We start from the raw sequence: 15,685 nt of genomic DNA on the forward strand, positions 1-15,685 counted from the left end.
ACGCTGGGAGCACTGGCTCCTGCCCTGGGGACATGGCAGGGACAGGAGGAGTGGGATGGAGCACCTGTTGGGGCTGATGGCAAGGCCGTGTTGCTCCTGGCATCCCTTCCAGAAGGCATTGAGATCCTCTGGCATCTCCAAAGTGCTGAAGTACACTTGAAAGAGCAGATGCACAAAGAGGCGGGGGAAATGCACTGTCACTACATGTGGGACGCAGGGCATCTGAAGGATCTTCCACATCAGCACAGTTGCCTGCAGAGGACAGAGAAGCCAGAGACAGCGCTCAGTGCCGAGGTGTCCGGGTGGCAGGGCCTGAGTGTGGCAGGGAGCGGTCAGGGGAAACCCTTGGGGAGCTCCATGCCTGGTGCCCCTGAAGCTGCCCCTAGGCCAGGTTTCAGCCCAGTGCCTGAGGCAGGGAGATGCAGTGGGGGAAGGAGGAAACAGAGCTGCTGAAGAGGTGGCTGGCCATGGGGTGAGCAAAGGCCAGTTGCAGAAACTCACAGCCAGGGCAAAGACAGCCGTGTTGTCTCCATCAGAGGTGCACGTGCTGTGCTCTGGCCAGTTCCCCAGCACATCGAGGACTATCAGGTATGCCCGCTCCGCTGTCCTGGGCGAGCACAAGATCGTCTTCCACATGGTCATAGCAGCTCTGCGGGGCGACAGCTCTGTCTCACGGGGGGTCTCAGACACATCCCCGTGGCCTGGGCAGCAGTGGGGGGGAGCTGAGCTTGCTGCCAGCTCTGCTTCTGCCTGCTGCCCCTCGCCAGCAGCAGCAGCCAGGCAGCCCAGCCCTGCAGGGACAGGGCCCTGAGGGCCATGGCATGGCAGCAGACTCGGGGACCGATGTAGCAGGGCTGGGAAAGGTCCCAGGTACACAGGACCCTGGAAGTCTCAGTTGGTCAGACACCTGGGCCAGGCTGTGCAGGCTGATGGGCTGGGGAGCCCTGAGCCCTCTGGGCACGTGGGCCCCGTACCTGTCACACGTTGGGGCCACACGCAGGAGAGCAATGACCACGTCAGCGGGCTGTGCCTCGCTCAGATCCAGCAGGGTCCTGTTCAGCCTGTGCTCAGAGAACTGGTTGGCCATGAGCCACTGGTGGATGTACCTCACCATGGCAGGCACCTGGAGAAAGCACAAGGGGAGACTTGGAAAGCTGCCAGAGGGAGTCAGGAATGTCCCCAGCTTCCCCAGAGAAGTGCTTCCCTTCTCACCACGCTGCAATGGCCTCAAAGGCTTAGAGCGATCAGCAAGCGTGGCTTGGGAGGCCAAGCGATCGCTGGAGGATCAAACCCTGGCCACAGGCTGCTTACTTGCTTTTGACTGTAAAAACCCTCCTCTACAAGCATATCCAGCAGGGCAGCAGTGGCCTTGGTGTTGAAGATGTATGAATATGGTCTGACCCCAGTGGCCATGGCGCTGGTCGCTTCCTCCCGAATTCTCTTGATGAAGTTGCAGACCAGCTGTAGGAGAAGGGCAGGAGACGGAAACATCGGGGATGTTCCATGGACTGCTCCAGGCGTGGTGCTGGGCTGAGCAGTGCCAGCAGGCCCAGCCCAGTTGGGGATGGCTGCAGGTACCTGCGCTGTTCTGCGGAAGAGGCCACCGGCAAGGTCCTGCTCTTGTGTCTGGGCCATGGCTGCATCTGGCAAAGAGCAGCCAGAGCTGAGGGGCTGCGGGAGAGGCCGGAGAACGCAGCCCAGCCCTGCGATCCCCAGGCAGGGACAGCCCCGCGGATGCCCCAGGGGATGGAGCACGACCACTGCTGTGGGGGCAGCCCCAGCCCCTCTTTTATCCTGTCCATGGGTGTGTCTCCACAGGATAGTGTGGGATGGGATGAGACGGGATGCAATGGGATGGGATGGGGCTAAGATGGCCACAGGCACCAGCCCTGTTGCCCAGCTCTGCCACTCACCCTCCTCCAGCGGCTGGAACTGCTGCACCTCTTCAGTCTCTGGTGCTGGGGCAGCTCCAGGGCCTTCTTCCTCTTCCTCCTCCTCCTCCTCCTCCACCCAGGCCAGCTTGGGCACCCTTGGGGGTCGCTGCTCCATATCTTCGTCAAGACTCTCCCATCCTTTCCATCAAAACAGCACCAGGGGATGGCATGGCATGCAATGGGATGGGGCCAAGCTGGCAACAGGCACTAGCCCTAAGGCTGAGCTCTGCAACTCACCCTCCTGTGGTGCCTGGAACTCCTGCACCTCTTCAGTCTCCTGTGCCGGGACAGCTCCAGGGCCTTCTCCTTCCTCCTCCTCAACCCAGGCCAACTTGGGCACTCTTGGGGGTCGCTGCTCCATGGCACTGACTGGATTTACGGCTACTTGCAGGAGAGATGGCTCGGAAAAGATCTGAGTCAGCAAGTCCTGCAGTCGTGCCTGGAAGGCACCTGCAAGACTGAAGTCCTGGCAAGACTGCAGGACACCAAGTCCTGCACTTGGGTCTTGAGGGCTCCTGCCACAAGGACAGGAGGCTCCTCGTCAAGGTTTGAGGTCTGGTCTCAAGGGCAGTGACTGCAGGGATGGGCGACACCTCGGAAAAGCTCCGGGTCACCAAATCCCACGGTCTGCCCTCGAGAGAACCTTAAGAAGGAAGCCTCGGCAAGGCCACAGGTCAGCAAGCCCTGTGGTCTGGCCTCGAGGTCACCTGTAGGAATAACGCTTCGGAAAAGCTCCGGGTCCGACACAAACGAGTGCGCTGTGCGGGGGCTCCTCACAGCACCGCTCTGCCGCGTCCTGTCCCGTCGCGTGCACCGAGCGCTGTGGCGTGGTCCTGTCACCGCCAGCTCCTGTGTCACCACGTGTCACAAAGGGCCCTCTGACACCCTGTCCCTTTCCATCCCATGGTGACCATATGTCACAAAGGGCCCTTGCATACATTGCCACATACCCTGGTTCCCCCCACCCCCATCCCCCCCAAAGTGGCCCAGGTTGGAAGGAATCCCTTGCCCAAAGCGTCTAAGACAGCCCGACAGGATCTTTAGGAACGCTTCAAACCATCAGCAAACGCCGCCCTGCTCTGCAGGCTCAGGGCAGCAGAAGGAGCCCCCAGGGCTGCCGACGCAGCCGCAGCAGGAAGGGCACGGGGCCTTGCACAGAAGCTGGCACGGCCTCCTTGGGACACGTCCCAGCTGGTGGCCATTCTAAACCCGCAGGTGTGACACAGACAAGGAACGTGTGGGCCAGGGCACGAATGCTGCTCTGAGCCCTGGGGCCCGGCCAGCACTGAAATCAGCAGGTGTAGCAGAGTCCCCGCCAAGGCAGACCTGACAGTGCTGGTGCCCATCTCCTGCCCCAGAGACCTGTACCCCTGGGGGGCTTCTGTGCCAGAGGGCAGCCAAAGCCCACATGCACTGGGGACAGTGCTCCTTCCTGCAGGGGCTGTTGGCAGGAGCTCCTGGAGCTACTGCTGGCCACTCTTGCTATCTGTCAGATGATGTTGCTCCTTCCTGGAATGATGTTTTCCATGGATAGGAAAGGGGTTAGGCTTAGGGTTAGGGTTAACCTAACAAAAACACCATCAGCTGCTGAGTTTCCTAGGATGCTTAGATTGTACGGAGGCACTGTCATGTTTCAGTGTGATCTTCGGTCTGTTTTTCTGGGAGAAACATTAGCCCAGTCTCTGATGTTCAAGGCTCCAGTTGCTGCGTGTCTGTCTGTGTGCAGCTGATGCAAGGCAAACATTTCCTGCAGACACAAAGGGTCCTGCCTGAACAGTCACAGAGCTACATCTATTTTTAATTTTATCTTTTTAAAATTTCTCCAAAGGCTGCTGACTGTGTTCAAGGTTTTCTGCCTATTTTCTCCCTAGTGCACATTCTCCAGAAATTGTGCTTTTACATCCTTTTGCATTTATTAAATTTACCTGCAATGACCAGTCAATCAAAACCCTGGGGAAACTTGAACTTCAGGTTGGACCCGGGCAAAATATTTATCTCCCACACTTGAAGCCATGAACTGCCAAGTATTGTCCCCGATGTCATACCCTGTCCCCTGTAGGTGTGCTGATGCCATTTCAAAGGGGTTGCCAATGAAAACCAGTTTTAATATTTTTGTAGTTTCCACATTGGCATTCAAATCCTTGACTAGAAAAATCACATGTCAAAATGTCTAGGGTTCTTCCATACCAAAGCTGTCATCTTCACCCTGGATTTTAGAGTGTCTGAACAGTCCAGACAAGGTTTTAGTTTTAGACACTACAGAAAAAGTCTTTGCTGTTGGGCTGTACCATGACATCAGCATATAGTCCTGACGATTACTTTAGGCAGGAGCAGCAAACACAAGAATGAGCCAAACAAGCTATTCCTGTGTTCTCATGTCCTGCACAGCAGTAACTGGCAATTCAGTAATGGATTCACGAAGCAATGGGTGCACAGGGAGCCACAAAGACTTTGGGATGCTGAAATGGACCAGCCTGGTGCCTGTGCCTGGGCTGCACCGGCCTGAGCTCCAACTGGATGATCTAACAATGGTTGAATGGACACACCATGGGCCACAGGAGACTCCTAGTTCTGTGAGCTACAATATTCATTTGTGATTCACCAGATGATTTTTTCATCTTTGCTTGAAATCCAGGAGAGGAAAAGGTCAACATGGAGATGTGTTCTTCCAATTCTAGTGACAGCTGTGTGTGCACACCACCTGTGCCCATGGCAGGATGGTTGGAACTGGATGATGTTCATGATCCTTTGCAACACAAAATGTTCTGAGATTCTGTGATTCTCTAGGTGGAGTGGAAAACTGAGACATGTAAGTCCATGCTTTTATTCAGCACATGCTGCTTCTTCCTTGGTTCCAAGCAAGTCCAGCATTTTGTTTCATGTGTCTTTAAGGTGCCTGGACAGAAGAGAGGGAGGGCAGCTGCAGCACAGGGCTCATGTCCCATCAGAGTCTCTTACTCTCTCTCTCATGATGGCGCCGATGCGGCTGCCTTGGGACACCTGAGTGTGGAAGGCGAGCCCGCCCTCAAGCACGGCCATCCAAGTCAGGGGCACTGGCTGCAGCTGAAGCTGCCAAGCGTAGCTGTGAGGCTGCAAGTGAGGAGAAAGCCATTGTGGCCAATTCTGCTGAAGCCCTCTGCCAAACCAAAGGAAACTGTGCCCACAGCCTCCCCCTGTTTGGCACCCGGCTGCTGCGGACGCCTCACTGAGCAGGTGTCGACGTTCAGGCTGCTGCTGTTCCTGTGCACACTCTGCTGCTGTTTCTGTGGGCTCCAGAGCCGCTTGGGCAGCAGCGACTCGGCAGCCCTGCTCGAGGAGACATCGCCACTCTCCCCATGGTGGCAGCAGCTCTGTGGGCCCCGAGCTCTGTGTCAGGGGAGCCTTGGTCACAGCAGCGTGGCCTGGGCGGCCGTGAGGGCCCGGGCTGGCGGCCAGCCCTGCCTCTGCCCACTGCCCCTTATCGGAGGCACCCAGAGGCCGTGGCCTGGCAGCACCCCCCTGCCCTCCATGTCCTCAGCCAGCCCAGCCTGGGCACCTTGGGCTGTCCCCACCCTTTTGGAGGGGTGGTGTCTCAGCCTCGAGGGCTTCTGCTGCAGGCCTGGGAGACATTTTGGGGAAGTGCCAGATCAGCCAGGTGTCAGGAAAAAGGCGGCTGCCCGGGGGCTGCTTATGGCCTCTGACACCCAATTCCTCAGGTCTTCCCACCGGTCCGGCCTTTCAGGGGCCTCCTGTCCCCTTTGGAGCCTCCAGCCTCCACACATCCCCCTCACGCCTTCCCACGCTTTTGTCCCGTCTGGGCCTCCACAGCCCCTCATCCATTTACAGCCTCCCAGTGCCCTGTTCCCTCAGTGTCTCCCCCAGCGTGGCCCGGCAGCAGTGCCACAGCCCCACAGAAGCTCCAGAGGAGCCGGATCAAGAGGCACCTTGGGAGCCCTCAGCAACCCAGCCAGCACCACACGGGCACGAGGACACAGATGGCGGCGCTTCCTGGCTGGGACAGGGTTTGTGCCTTCAGCAGAACCACCAAAGGCCAAGAGGTTCTGGCCATTTTCCCTGCACCACTGCATGCCTGGGCAGCTTGCTGAGCTGGGATTCCCCAAGTGGAATCCCTTTTCCCCCGCTTCCCCTGTGCCCTGTACAGCATTGGCGACAAAAGAAAGGTCTTAGGAAGTGACTGCCTATCATAACATATACTATATTTATATACTAAAGGAAAATGAAAAGAAGAAAAGAACAAGATTTAAGAAACAAAAACCCCTGCTGGTTCAGGTGGCCCCAGCAGACAGAGCCTGCCAGATCAGTTGCCAGCAGAGCTCCAGCAGCGCAGCCAGCTGAGGCCCAACAGACGAGGCCGTGTCGTCCATGCTCTGCGCAGCTGAACTTGCAGGTTCTCGAAGATGGAATATCGAGCCGTCTCTACCGCCTGGATGATGTAAAATGTTTGAATTTCCAGGTTTCCGATGGCAGGGCTGGTGTCATGAACCATGTTCTTAAGGGCTGGAAGAGAGATGAACAGAGCCATGGTCAGAACCTAGACCTGCGGGGGCCCATGGAGACCCCCCTGCCAGGGCCATCCCAGCCGGCTCTTGCCATGGCCAGCAGGGAGCAGGGACCAAGGGGATCAGCCCGAAGCTGCTGCCCACGAATGCCCCACGTGAAATCTCGGTGTGATCCGCCCACGCCGCCCTCATCCGGACATTGAGCAGAGCCCTTCGCAGACAGTCCAGAACTTGCAGCTCCACCCAGCAGCCCCGCAGACAGCCCGCTGCCCTCACTCACATTTGTAAATTAGCTGCAGCTCTTCTTTCTGCCCCCTCAGGAGCCGCCCGGCTATCCCTGGGAACACAGAGCCTGTCAGGGCCCCAGCGGCACAGCTCCCTGCCAGCGGCACTGCCAGCCCTGTGGCCACACGCCCTCCCGCCCCGGCAGGGCTCAGCCCGGGCCCTTGCCGCATCCTGACTCAGCCCAAGGGCCTGGCTGCCAGAGGCCGGCAGCAGCCCCGAGGGCAGCCGGGGCTCCAGGGCGCCGGGCCCGGGTGCCGCTGCCGGGGCAGCAGCCGGGGCCGGGGCCGAGCTGCGGCGGGGCGGGGAGGGAGCCCGGGTTCGTGGCTCACCGATGAACCTGATGGCCGCCTCTTGCAGGGGCTCCTGTGGGCTCTGCAGGTACGGCAGGGCCCGGCGCAGGTCCTCGGCCGCTCGGTTCCTGTCCTGTGCCAGCTGGAGAGAGCGGCAGGAGGGAAGGGTTGGTGCGGGCTCTGCCCCTCGGCCGGGCGCTGCCTGCAGCCAGCCCCAGCCTGCCGTGCCCGCCCAGCCCTGAGGCCCGGCCAGCAGCCGCTGGCGCCGGGTTCTGGAGGGGGCAGAGGGCCGGCTGCTGCCCGGGGAGCCGCCGTGCCGCCCTGCCCTGCAGTCCCAGTGGATCAGGGCTCCATCAGCTAGTTGTGCTAATATAAAAGTCTTGGAGCTAACCCTTACCAACCCATAAGCGACCAAGAATTCTATTGAGAACAGCCAGATACAACCAGTAACAAATGGAAAGCCCCTGACATAATATATTGGATTTGTGAGCCAAGAGTGTATAGGGAATTACCTCAGAAGTGGAAAAGAACCTGTACCTTAATAGTTATACAACCCTCCTTCTTCCTTATACCGAGGTCCAGGATCCAATCTATTGGATCAGTTCATAATACTACAAGCAGTAGTTAAAGTCGTTTCAAACCATACCTCTACTGCCCTAAAGTTGCTGGCCAAGCAACGTTCACAAATGTGAGCATGTGTAGATCAAAACAGAATGGCCCTGGACTATCCGTTAACTGGAGAAGGGGGAGTTTGTAGAAGGTTTAATGAACCTGAATGTTGTGTGGAAATAAATGATCATGGAGAAGCCATCACGAAAATTGCTGAAGAAATTAAAAGAGTAACACATGTACCCGTTCAAAAATGGAATTCTCTTCTGAAGACTGACTGGTGAGATAACCTTTTTAAAGTACTTAGTGGAAAAAGTTAAAATTTATGATTTTGTGTTTTACATTAAGATTATTGTTTCTACCTTGTATGATTCCATGCCTTATTAGACTAATCCATTCAGTAATTCAAGGAATACTGAACAAAAAGTAACTATAATAGCTCAAAAAAATGTTAACCAAATTTGAGAGAGAGTGCACACGCCTCTCAAAGAGAGTGTGATGCAGCAAAAGAAATGTTAAAAAAATTAGAAATGGGAAAAAAGTGAATGCAAAAAATGAGATTATTGAGAATATAGAAAAATTACTAAGATTCAAGTTGTTTTTTGAAAAAGCATGAATCAATGTGATCAAAAAGAGAAATGCGGGATTGTAGTAAATGGAATTGATTCGTCCTAACTAAATAGTAACTGTTATTGAAGTTATTATTAGAAGCAATCAAAAGCATCAGTGTTACAAGGCAGATGCACCCCTTACAGATGTTACATGTTAAAATTGAGGTACAGGATGTGGTCTGGAAGATAAGTGATGTCCCAAGATGAAAACGGCCTTGAGATGGACAAAATTAGAATGACTTTAGGCATTGGGCCTACAAATCAGTAAATATCAGACTAATTAGTAGACTTCCATAACACAAGGCTTAGTACACACACACAAACCTGTAAGGTTATCCAAAGGACAACAAGGAAGAAGAGAAGCCTTTGCCAAAAGAGCACCAAAAGAAGACTGAAGACCCCTTTGCAACAAGTGAGGCATGCACTGTGAAGAGAAGTGATGTAAAGTCAGAAAATTCTGAAATAGGAGGAGAATTACGGGAAACATTAATGAATATGTAGAAGCATACAGTATATAAGTTTAGCTTAAAGTGCTTTGTTTTCTATGTGAGGCAGGGTGGGGAGCCCCCTCCGTACCCTGGTCGGTTTTGTACATCAGGTGGGGTGAGAAGCCCTCCCCGTACCCCAGTCGGTTTTGCTTATGCTTTAATCATACATAATTACTTGCAGGTTACATATATAAATTGCATTTTTTATTAAATTGTATTCTTTTACTAAATTGTATTCTTTTATACCAATTATTATTCAATTTACTAAATGGTATTCATTTTTAATTAAAGTCTTGTTAACTCAAGAGACCGAGTTGTCAAAATTCTAATTTCATTTGTAACAGTTTTATCTCACCGAATGTCTGGACCCAGCAGCAGCCATGGGTGGGCTCCTCCCTCTCACTGTGGCTGTAACTCAGCCAGGGGAAGCAACTGAATCCTGTCCCTCATGGGGCAGTGAGTGCCAGAAAGGAACATTGCTCCTTGGGGAAACACAATGTCCTTGGGCTTCAGCAGAGCAGTGAAATGGGCCCCCTTGAGCACCTCAGCGCCAGTGAAATCTCCTCTTACTGGGCTGGGCCCAGGAGATCTCCCAGAGCAGCTGCAGAGGAGTCGCTGTCAGGAGGAGAGACATTTATCAAAGTTTGATGTAGATCAAAACAAGCTCTGTTGGTAGCTCATTTTTGTTAGTGTTATAAATGAAATTAGAATTTTGACAACTAGGTCTTTTGTGTTAACAGGAGTTTAATAATAAAGAAAAAATGGATACAATTTAGTGCATTGAATACAATTTTGGTATAAAAAAAATACAATTTAGTAAAAGAGTACCATTTAGTAAATATATTCAGGTGTACATATATATATATATATATAGTTTGTCAGTAATTAAGTGTGATTAAAGCATAAGCAAAACTGACCGGAGTATGAGGAGGGCTCCTCACCCCACCTCATGTACAAAACACAGCACTTCAAGCTAAACTTTACATACTGTATACTTATACATATTCATTAATGTTTCCCATAAGTTTCCCCCTACTTCCAATTTTTAAATTTTACATCACTGTTCTTCATGGTGCATGCTTCACTTGTTGCTAGGGGGTCTTCAGTCTTCTTTCAGTGGTCTTTTGGATGAAGGCTTACACTCATCCTCGTTGTCCTCTGGATAACCTCACAGGCTGCACCTGTGTACTAAGCATAGTGTTATGTAAGTAAGCATTGTGCTCCACTAATTAGTCTTATATTTTATCATTTTCAGGCCCTATGCCTAGTCGTTCCAACTTTATCCATCTCAAGATCAATTTTGTCTTAGGACGTTACTTATCTCAAAACTACATTCTGTACCTTAATTTTAACAGGTAACATCTGTAGGGGGGGTACATCTGCCTTGTAACACCAATTCCCTTGATTGCTTCTAATAATAACTTTCCAAATAGCTACAATTTAGTTAGCACAAATCATTTCCATTTATTACAGAAGGCTGTGAAAACAGGAGCATTGTTTGGTGTGGCCTCCTCTCTGCCTTTCACACCTTTCAGTGCTTTGACCCAGCCAAGAGCTTTCTCCAAGAGTGCAATGAAGCAGCTGTTCCTGCTCCCAGCTCTGGCTTTTTCCAGTCTCTGACCCTGACTGGTTTTGTCCCTCTTGCTGTGCCCTCTGTTCCCCCAGGGGGCTGCCCCAGGCTGAGGGATCAGATCCAGGCACTGCTGCTGCTCCCTCGGGACCAGCCCCAGTTTGGTTGTTGCTGTCAGTGCCAGCAGAAGCGGTGGCTGGAGCAGCGGGTGCTGACAGTGCCCCAAGGCCCGGGGCTGGAGGGGTCCCTGGGCTGGGGCTGGGAGGGAGCTGCCCCTTGTTCTCCCTCTGCCTCACGCAGAGCTGGGCCGGGCACAAGTGGGGCAGCAGAGCCAACAGGGAGCCTGCGAGTCTCTTCCAGCCGTGCCTGCTCAGAGTTTGGCCTTGGAGCTTCAGGTGGGCAAAGGCAGCTGCTCTGGTCCCTCTGTGTGTCCCCGTGTTCAGCAGTGCTGCTCCATCAGTCTGTGCCCAGCAACAGGGAAAAGCCTCAGCCCTGCAGGGCCAGGAGCTGCCGGGCTCTGCCTGAGCAGCTCAGCCAGCGGGAAGGGAGCTGCTCCACACGGGAACCAGGAGCAAAGGACATGCCTTTTCTAGGACATGTTTTCTGTAAAAAAGACAAAACAAAAAAAACAAACAAAAAAACTCAGAAAAAAAAAAAGAAAGATAAAAATTACACTCAACTGCGTAGTGAAAAATCTTCTATAACATTGGAGTAAGAAAGAGGTAACTGATCTTTTGAAAGAGAACTCAGCTTTGATTTTAGTTACTTAGTTTGTACACGTGCTAGTGGAAAGGATCCATTAGCTGGCTTCCTTTACAGATTTGATGGATGTTTTCCAATATTAAGATATTTTACACTGCAGTTAAAGGAATAGGAAATTGAAATACATGTTCTTCATGACTGTGGCTTGAATGTAAAAATTTTGCAGTTTGAAACTTGGACGTAAAGTGTTGCAAATGGAAGTGATAAATCCCAATGGACTGAGTGAATGCAGCTTTTCCTATGGGATGTGCAGCACTCCAAGGACTTCCTCAGTGGGGCTGTGGGTGCTTGGAGCTTTGTCCTGTACCACTCTGGGATGTCATGAAATGGGACTTCACCTGCCACCAGCCCAGGTCACGCTCTGCCACCCCAGCTCCTTGGACCTTGTGTCCCCAAAGAAGACACAAGGTGTTTCTGCTGCTCCACCTTTGTACAGATCCACAGAGAGCTGGGATTATCCCAAGTCTCGCCTCTCCATTGTGCCATATTCCTAAAGAGCCAGCAGCACATCCTGATGAATATGGTGAGTTATGTGGATGGTTGTCAGCTCCCTTTCCTGCCTAGAAATCCTGAAACTGCTTCTAAATGCTGCTCCCTTCAGCTCTTGGACACCTCCTCACACAGAGCTGGGAAAAAAATCCCCTGGCCATGGCTTACAAGGTGAGTTATGCCAACATTAGAGCTCTATGGGAAATCTCTATCCATCCCTATCCTTTTAATATATCTATACGTGGGGGTGTGCATGGATCTGTCTTGTATGGAAAAGAAGGAGTGTGCAAACAACGTGACTGACACTTTCACTCTCTGTGTTCATTCCATACTCATGGGTACAAAGATATTATGGAAACCTTTGCAAGGACAGACCTTCTGTCCATGGATACAGAGACATCCAAGAGCCCCTGGCACAGACAGACCCTTCTGTCCATGGATACAGAGACATCCAAGAGCCCCTGGCACAGACAGACCCTTCTGTCCATGGATACAGAGACATCCAAGAGCCCCTGGCACAGACAGACATTGCTGCTCTTCAGCCAGTGACAGGATGAGTCCCTGAGACTGGGGCTTGGCCTTCCTCATGGAGAGGGGCATCAAGGAAGGCTGCAGTGTGATGGAGACTGTGATGGGCTGGGAACCCACGGGGGGAAAGGAGGGAAGAGTTGTGAAGTAAAAGGCAGGTGTGGGAGAGAACTATTCAGAGAAGGGCTGAGCTACAGCTTGAGCAAGATGAAAAATGTCATTTGGGGTCATCCCAGATTGATTTCATATCAGAAGTTATTGAACAAGTTTAATTTTTGGGGGGTGTCATGTTTTCCCTTGGAGGTGGACACTCTGCAGACTTGAGCTGCATTGCCAAAATGCTCAAGTCTCTGCTGCAGGTCACACCGTTTCTTCTTTGGCTGATCCCGGCCCGGTGCTGAGCCCAGCAGAGCCCTGGCAGAGCCCAGAGCAGCCTCAGCATCCGCAGAGCCCGGCTGCAAGGAGAGAAACCAGAAACCGCCCGTCAGCTGAAGGCTCCTGTCCCCTTGTCCCAGCCACTCACGGTGCCCAGGCCATGCTGGCCGTGCTCAGAGCTGGGCCCAAAGCTGCCCATCACTGCTGCCTTTGGGAGCAGAGCAGGAGGGCAGGACATGTGCCCAGCCTGCAGCCAGCCACGGCAGATCCAGCCCCTCAGCAGCTGCCCAGAGCGGGATGCTCCTGTGCCCGCTGCCATCTCCCAAAAGCTCTTGTCCCACCCATGCCAAGGAGATGAGGACCCACCTCATGCCATCTGCTGCCAGAAGAAAAGCTGGTCCCAAACAATGTCCTCAGTCTTCTCCAAGGGCACGGCCCATCCACACCACAGCTGGTCCCAAGCACTTCCTGATCCAGACTGGATCCCACCTAGAACGCTTCCTTTAGAAAAACAAACAACAAATTAATGAAAATAGATTACAGACAAAAAGGGGAAACAAGAAAAATGGTAAAAAATCTTATGTCTGTCAGGAGCTTGAGGAAGGCCCAACCCCTACATTCTAGGGAAAAACCCACCCATGGGTGAGGGAAGCCCATGCTTTCTCCCTTCCCCCCTGCACTGTCCCCCAAAATCACAGTGATCCCAAAGCAAAGCAGGGGAGTGGAGCAGCCCAAGCCCTTCCTTGCCTGCACAGCAAAGCAGCCGTGCTCAGGTTCTGGAGTCCCACCTGTGCTCCTGCCATGGGGGTTTGTTTGTGTCGGGCTGGCTGCCCCAGCCTCAGCCCGGGGCACGGTGGGTGGTGGGGGCTGTCGACAGGGCCAGGATCCCACTCCCATTTCCTAACCACCCCAGCCCATGTCCCCAGCCCTGCCAAAAAACAGGTGGACAGCCACTGAAGAATCAGTTGCATTCACCCCAGCAAAGGGGAAACCTTTGGTTCCCAGCCAATGCACAAATCTGGGAGCATCCCCCTGGGTCTGGACTTACCTGAAATTTCGCTGTGGAGCCTGGCTTTGAAGAAGGTGCCAGAATCAAAGTCCATCATCACCAGCTGCCGGTGGCCAGGTGGAGGAAGAGGATGTCATCCTTGCTGTTGTCCTCCATGTCTCCAGCAGCAGCAGCATCAGCAGCCCCACCTGGTACAGCTTCTCCAGGGGCTCCTTCTTCCCTGCAGTGACACCAGGCTGTCAGGGTTCTGCCCAGGGCCCAGCTGTCAGTGAACCAGGACAAGCAAAACCAGCTCAAATGGCGGCCACCAGTGCTGGGCAGAGCAGCTCAGCTCCAGCACAAGGGCTGTGTGTTCCCATTCGATGACCCCAGTGCAGTGACACAGGCAGGACCAAAAAGTCTGGGTTTCTTTGCTGCTGATTGCCAGGGCATGTGTGGAGCTGTAACTTACCAGGTCCCTGCATCACTGTGTCTGTGGCTCTCTCCTTTCTTCTAGGGCTGATGAATATCCTGCATCCAGGGATCACAGAACAGGTCTTCTAATGAGGGCCTGTCCAAGGAGTGCAGGGATAAACACCACCTGATCAGAATGTGGCAGTCTGGGGAGAAAAACAGAAACCACTGGTCAGTTGGAGAAGGCTCCTGTCTGCTTTGCCCCACTATACCCGTGCCCAGGCCACGCTGGATGTGCTCAGAGCTGGGCCTAAACTTTCCCATCAATTCTTTGTTTTGGAGGAGAGCAGGAGAGAAGGACATGTGCCACCTCCTCAGCAGCTGCCAGAGTGGGATGCTCACGAGCCCGCTGCTGTCTCCCAACACTGGTGTTCCCCCCGTGCCCAGAGATGAGGATTCACCTTGGGAGAGCCGTTGTGGCAGCGGGAGCTGGCCCCAGCTGATGTTCCTGCCCCTCCTGAAGGGGTGCTCCTCGCAGACCATCTCGTGCAGCAGGATGCCCAGGGTCCAGACGGTTGCTGCCTTGCCATGGTACCAGCCAAAGTCAGTCCATTCCGGGGGGCTGTATGATGGTGTTCCTATGGAATATGATTGGAGCTCATCAGGGGGATGCTGCTGCTCCCAGAGCCTGGCCCCATCACCCCTGGGCATGTGGGGGCTGCCCCAGTGGCACATGGGGTGACCTGCTGCCCTCTCGCCAGCACCTGGGACTTGGGTACAAATTCTTGGCTGGAAAAGAAGCCACTGGTGCTGGAAGAGGGCAGCAGAAACCCTGGCAAGGCCCGACCATGACACACAAAAGGAAATACCCACTCAGTGCTGGAGAAAAACCATACCCACATCCTCCCTGCTGGCATTACCCAAAAAATATTTTGAACCAAAGCAAACCAGGGAAGCACAGCAGTCCAAGCCCTTTCTCACCTGCACACCAAACCAGCTGGTGCACAGGTTCTGGCTCCCCCTCTCTGCTACCCCCACCCACAGGGGTTTTGTCAGGCTGTCTGCCCCAGCCCCAGCCCCAGTCCTGGGAGAATCCCTGCTGCCACACCCTGGTTGGGCCAGGAGATGTTGGGCCAGGAGATGTTGGGCCAGGAGATGTCGGGACCAGGAGCCTACCCCTGTGTGGGCTCACCTGCAAATTGAGTGTAGGCTGTCTCCTGAAGGTAAGTGCCACAGCCGAAGTCAATCAATTTTGCCTGGCCGGTGTCCAGGTTAGCCAGGATGTTCTCTGGTTTTATATCTCGGTGCAGGACCCCGCAGCTGGTGCAGTGCCGCACGGCCTCCAGCACCTGCCAGAACAGCTCCTGCGCCTCTTCCTCGGACAGGAACCTCCGTGCCCAAATGAAATGCCGCAGGTCCTGACACCGCTCCGGGCGCTCCAGCACCATCACGATGGCGCTGGGGAGCTCAAACCACTCCAGCAGCTGCACCACACCGGGGAAGCCTGTGGACACCTTGTCCAGCAGCACTATCTCCAGTGGTGCGCTGGTGCCGTCGGGCTGCGGGAGGAGCACGGTGCCGTCAGTGGGGCTGAGGCCGTGCCAGGGCTCAGGAAGCCCTCAGCCAGCCCGGGATGCTCTGTGCCCTGCGCTGGCCCCACGCCCGCTCTCCCTCCAGGCCTCCTGGCGGCTTCCACCCTGCCGGGTCCCAGCTCATCCCCGCTCGGCACTCCCCGGCTTCTGCCGCTGGCCCCGCTCACTCACCAGCTCGCCCCAGTGCCGGACGCGGTTCCGTGGCACCTTTTTGATGGCCACCTGCAAGCCAAAGGGAACAGCAGATTCAG

The 15,685-nt window shown here is 54.0% G+C and overlaps 1 long non-coding RNA gene across 1 annotated transcript; it reads right to left on the bottom strand.

Annotated features, from left to right (window-relative positions):
* Positions 1-7,106: 7,106 nt before the first annotated feature.
* LOC131591142 (uncharacterized) lies at positions 7,107-9,105 on the bottom strand. The gene is made up of 3 exons (XR_009280267.1): positions 9,072-9,105; positions 8,553-8,652; positions 7,107-7,150 (listed from the first exon to the last, which is right to left on the bottom strand). It is a non-coding gene; the product is annotated as an uncharacterized LOC131591142 (long non-coding RNA).
* Positions 9,106-15,685: the final 6,580 nt, after the last annotated feature.

The sequence above is a fragment of the Poecile atricapillus genome, chromosome 37 (genome assembly GCF_030490865.1).
Source record: "Poecile atricapillus isolate bPoeAtr1 chromosome 37, bPoeAtr1.hap1, whole genome shotgun sequence".
Taxonomy (NCBI): domain Eukaryota; kingdom Metazoa; phylum Chordata; class Aves; order Passeriformes; family Paridae; genus Poecile; species Poecile atricapillus.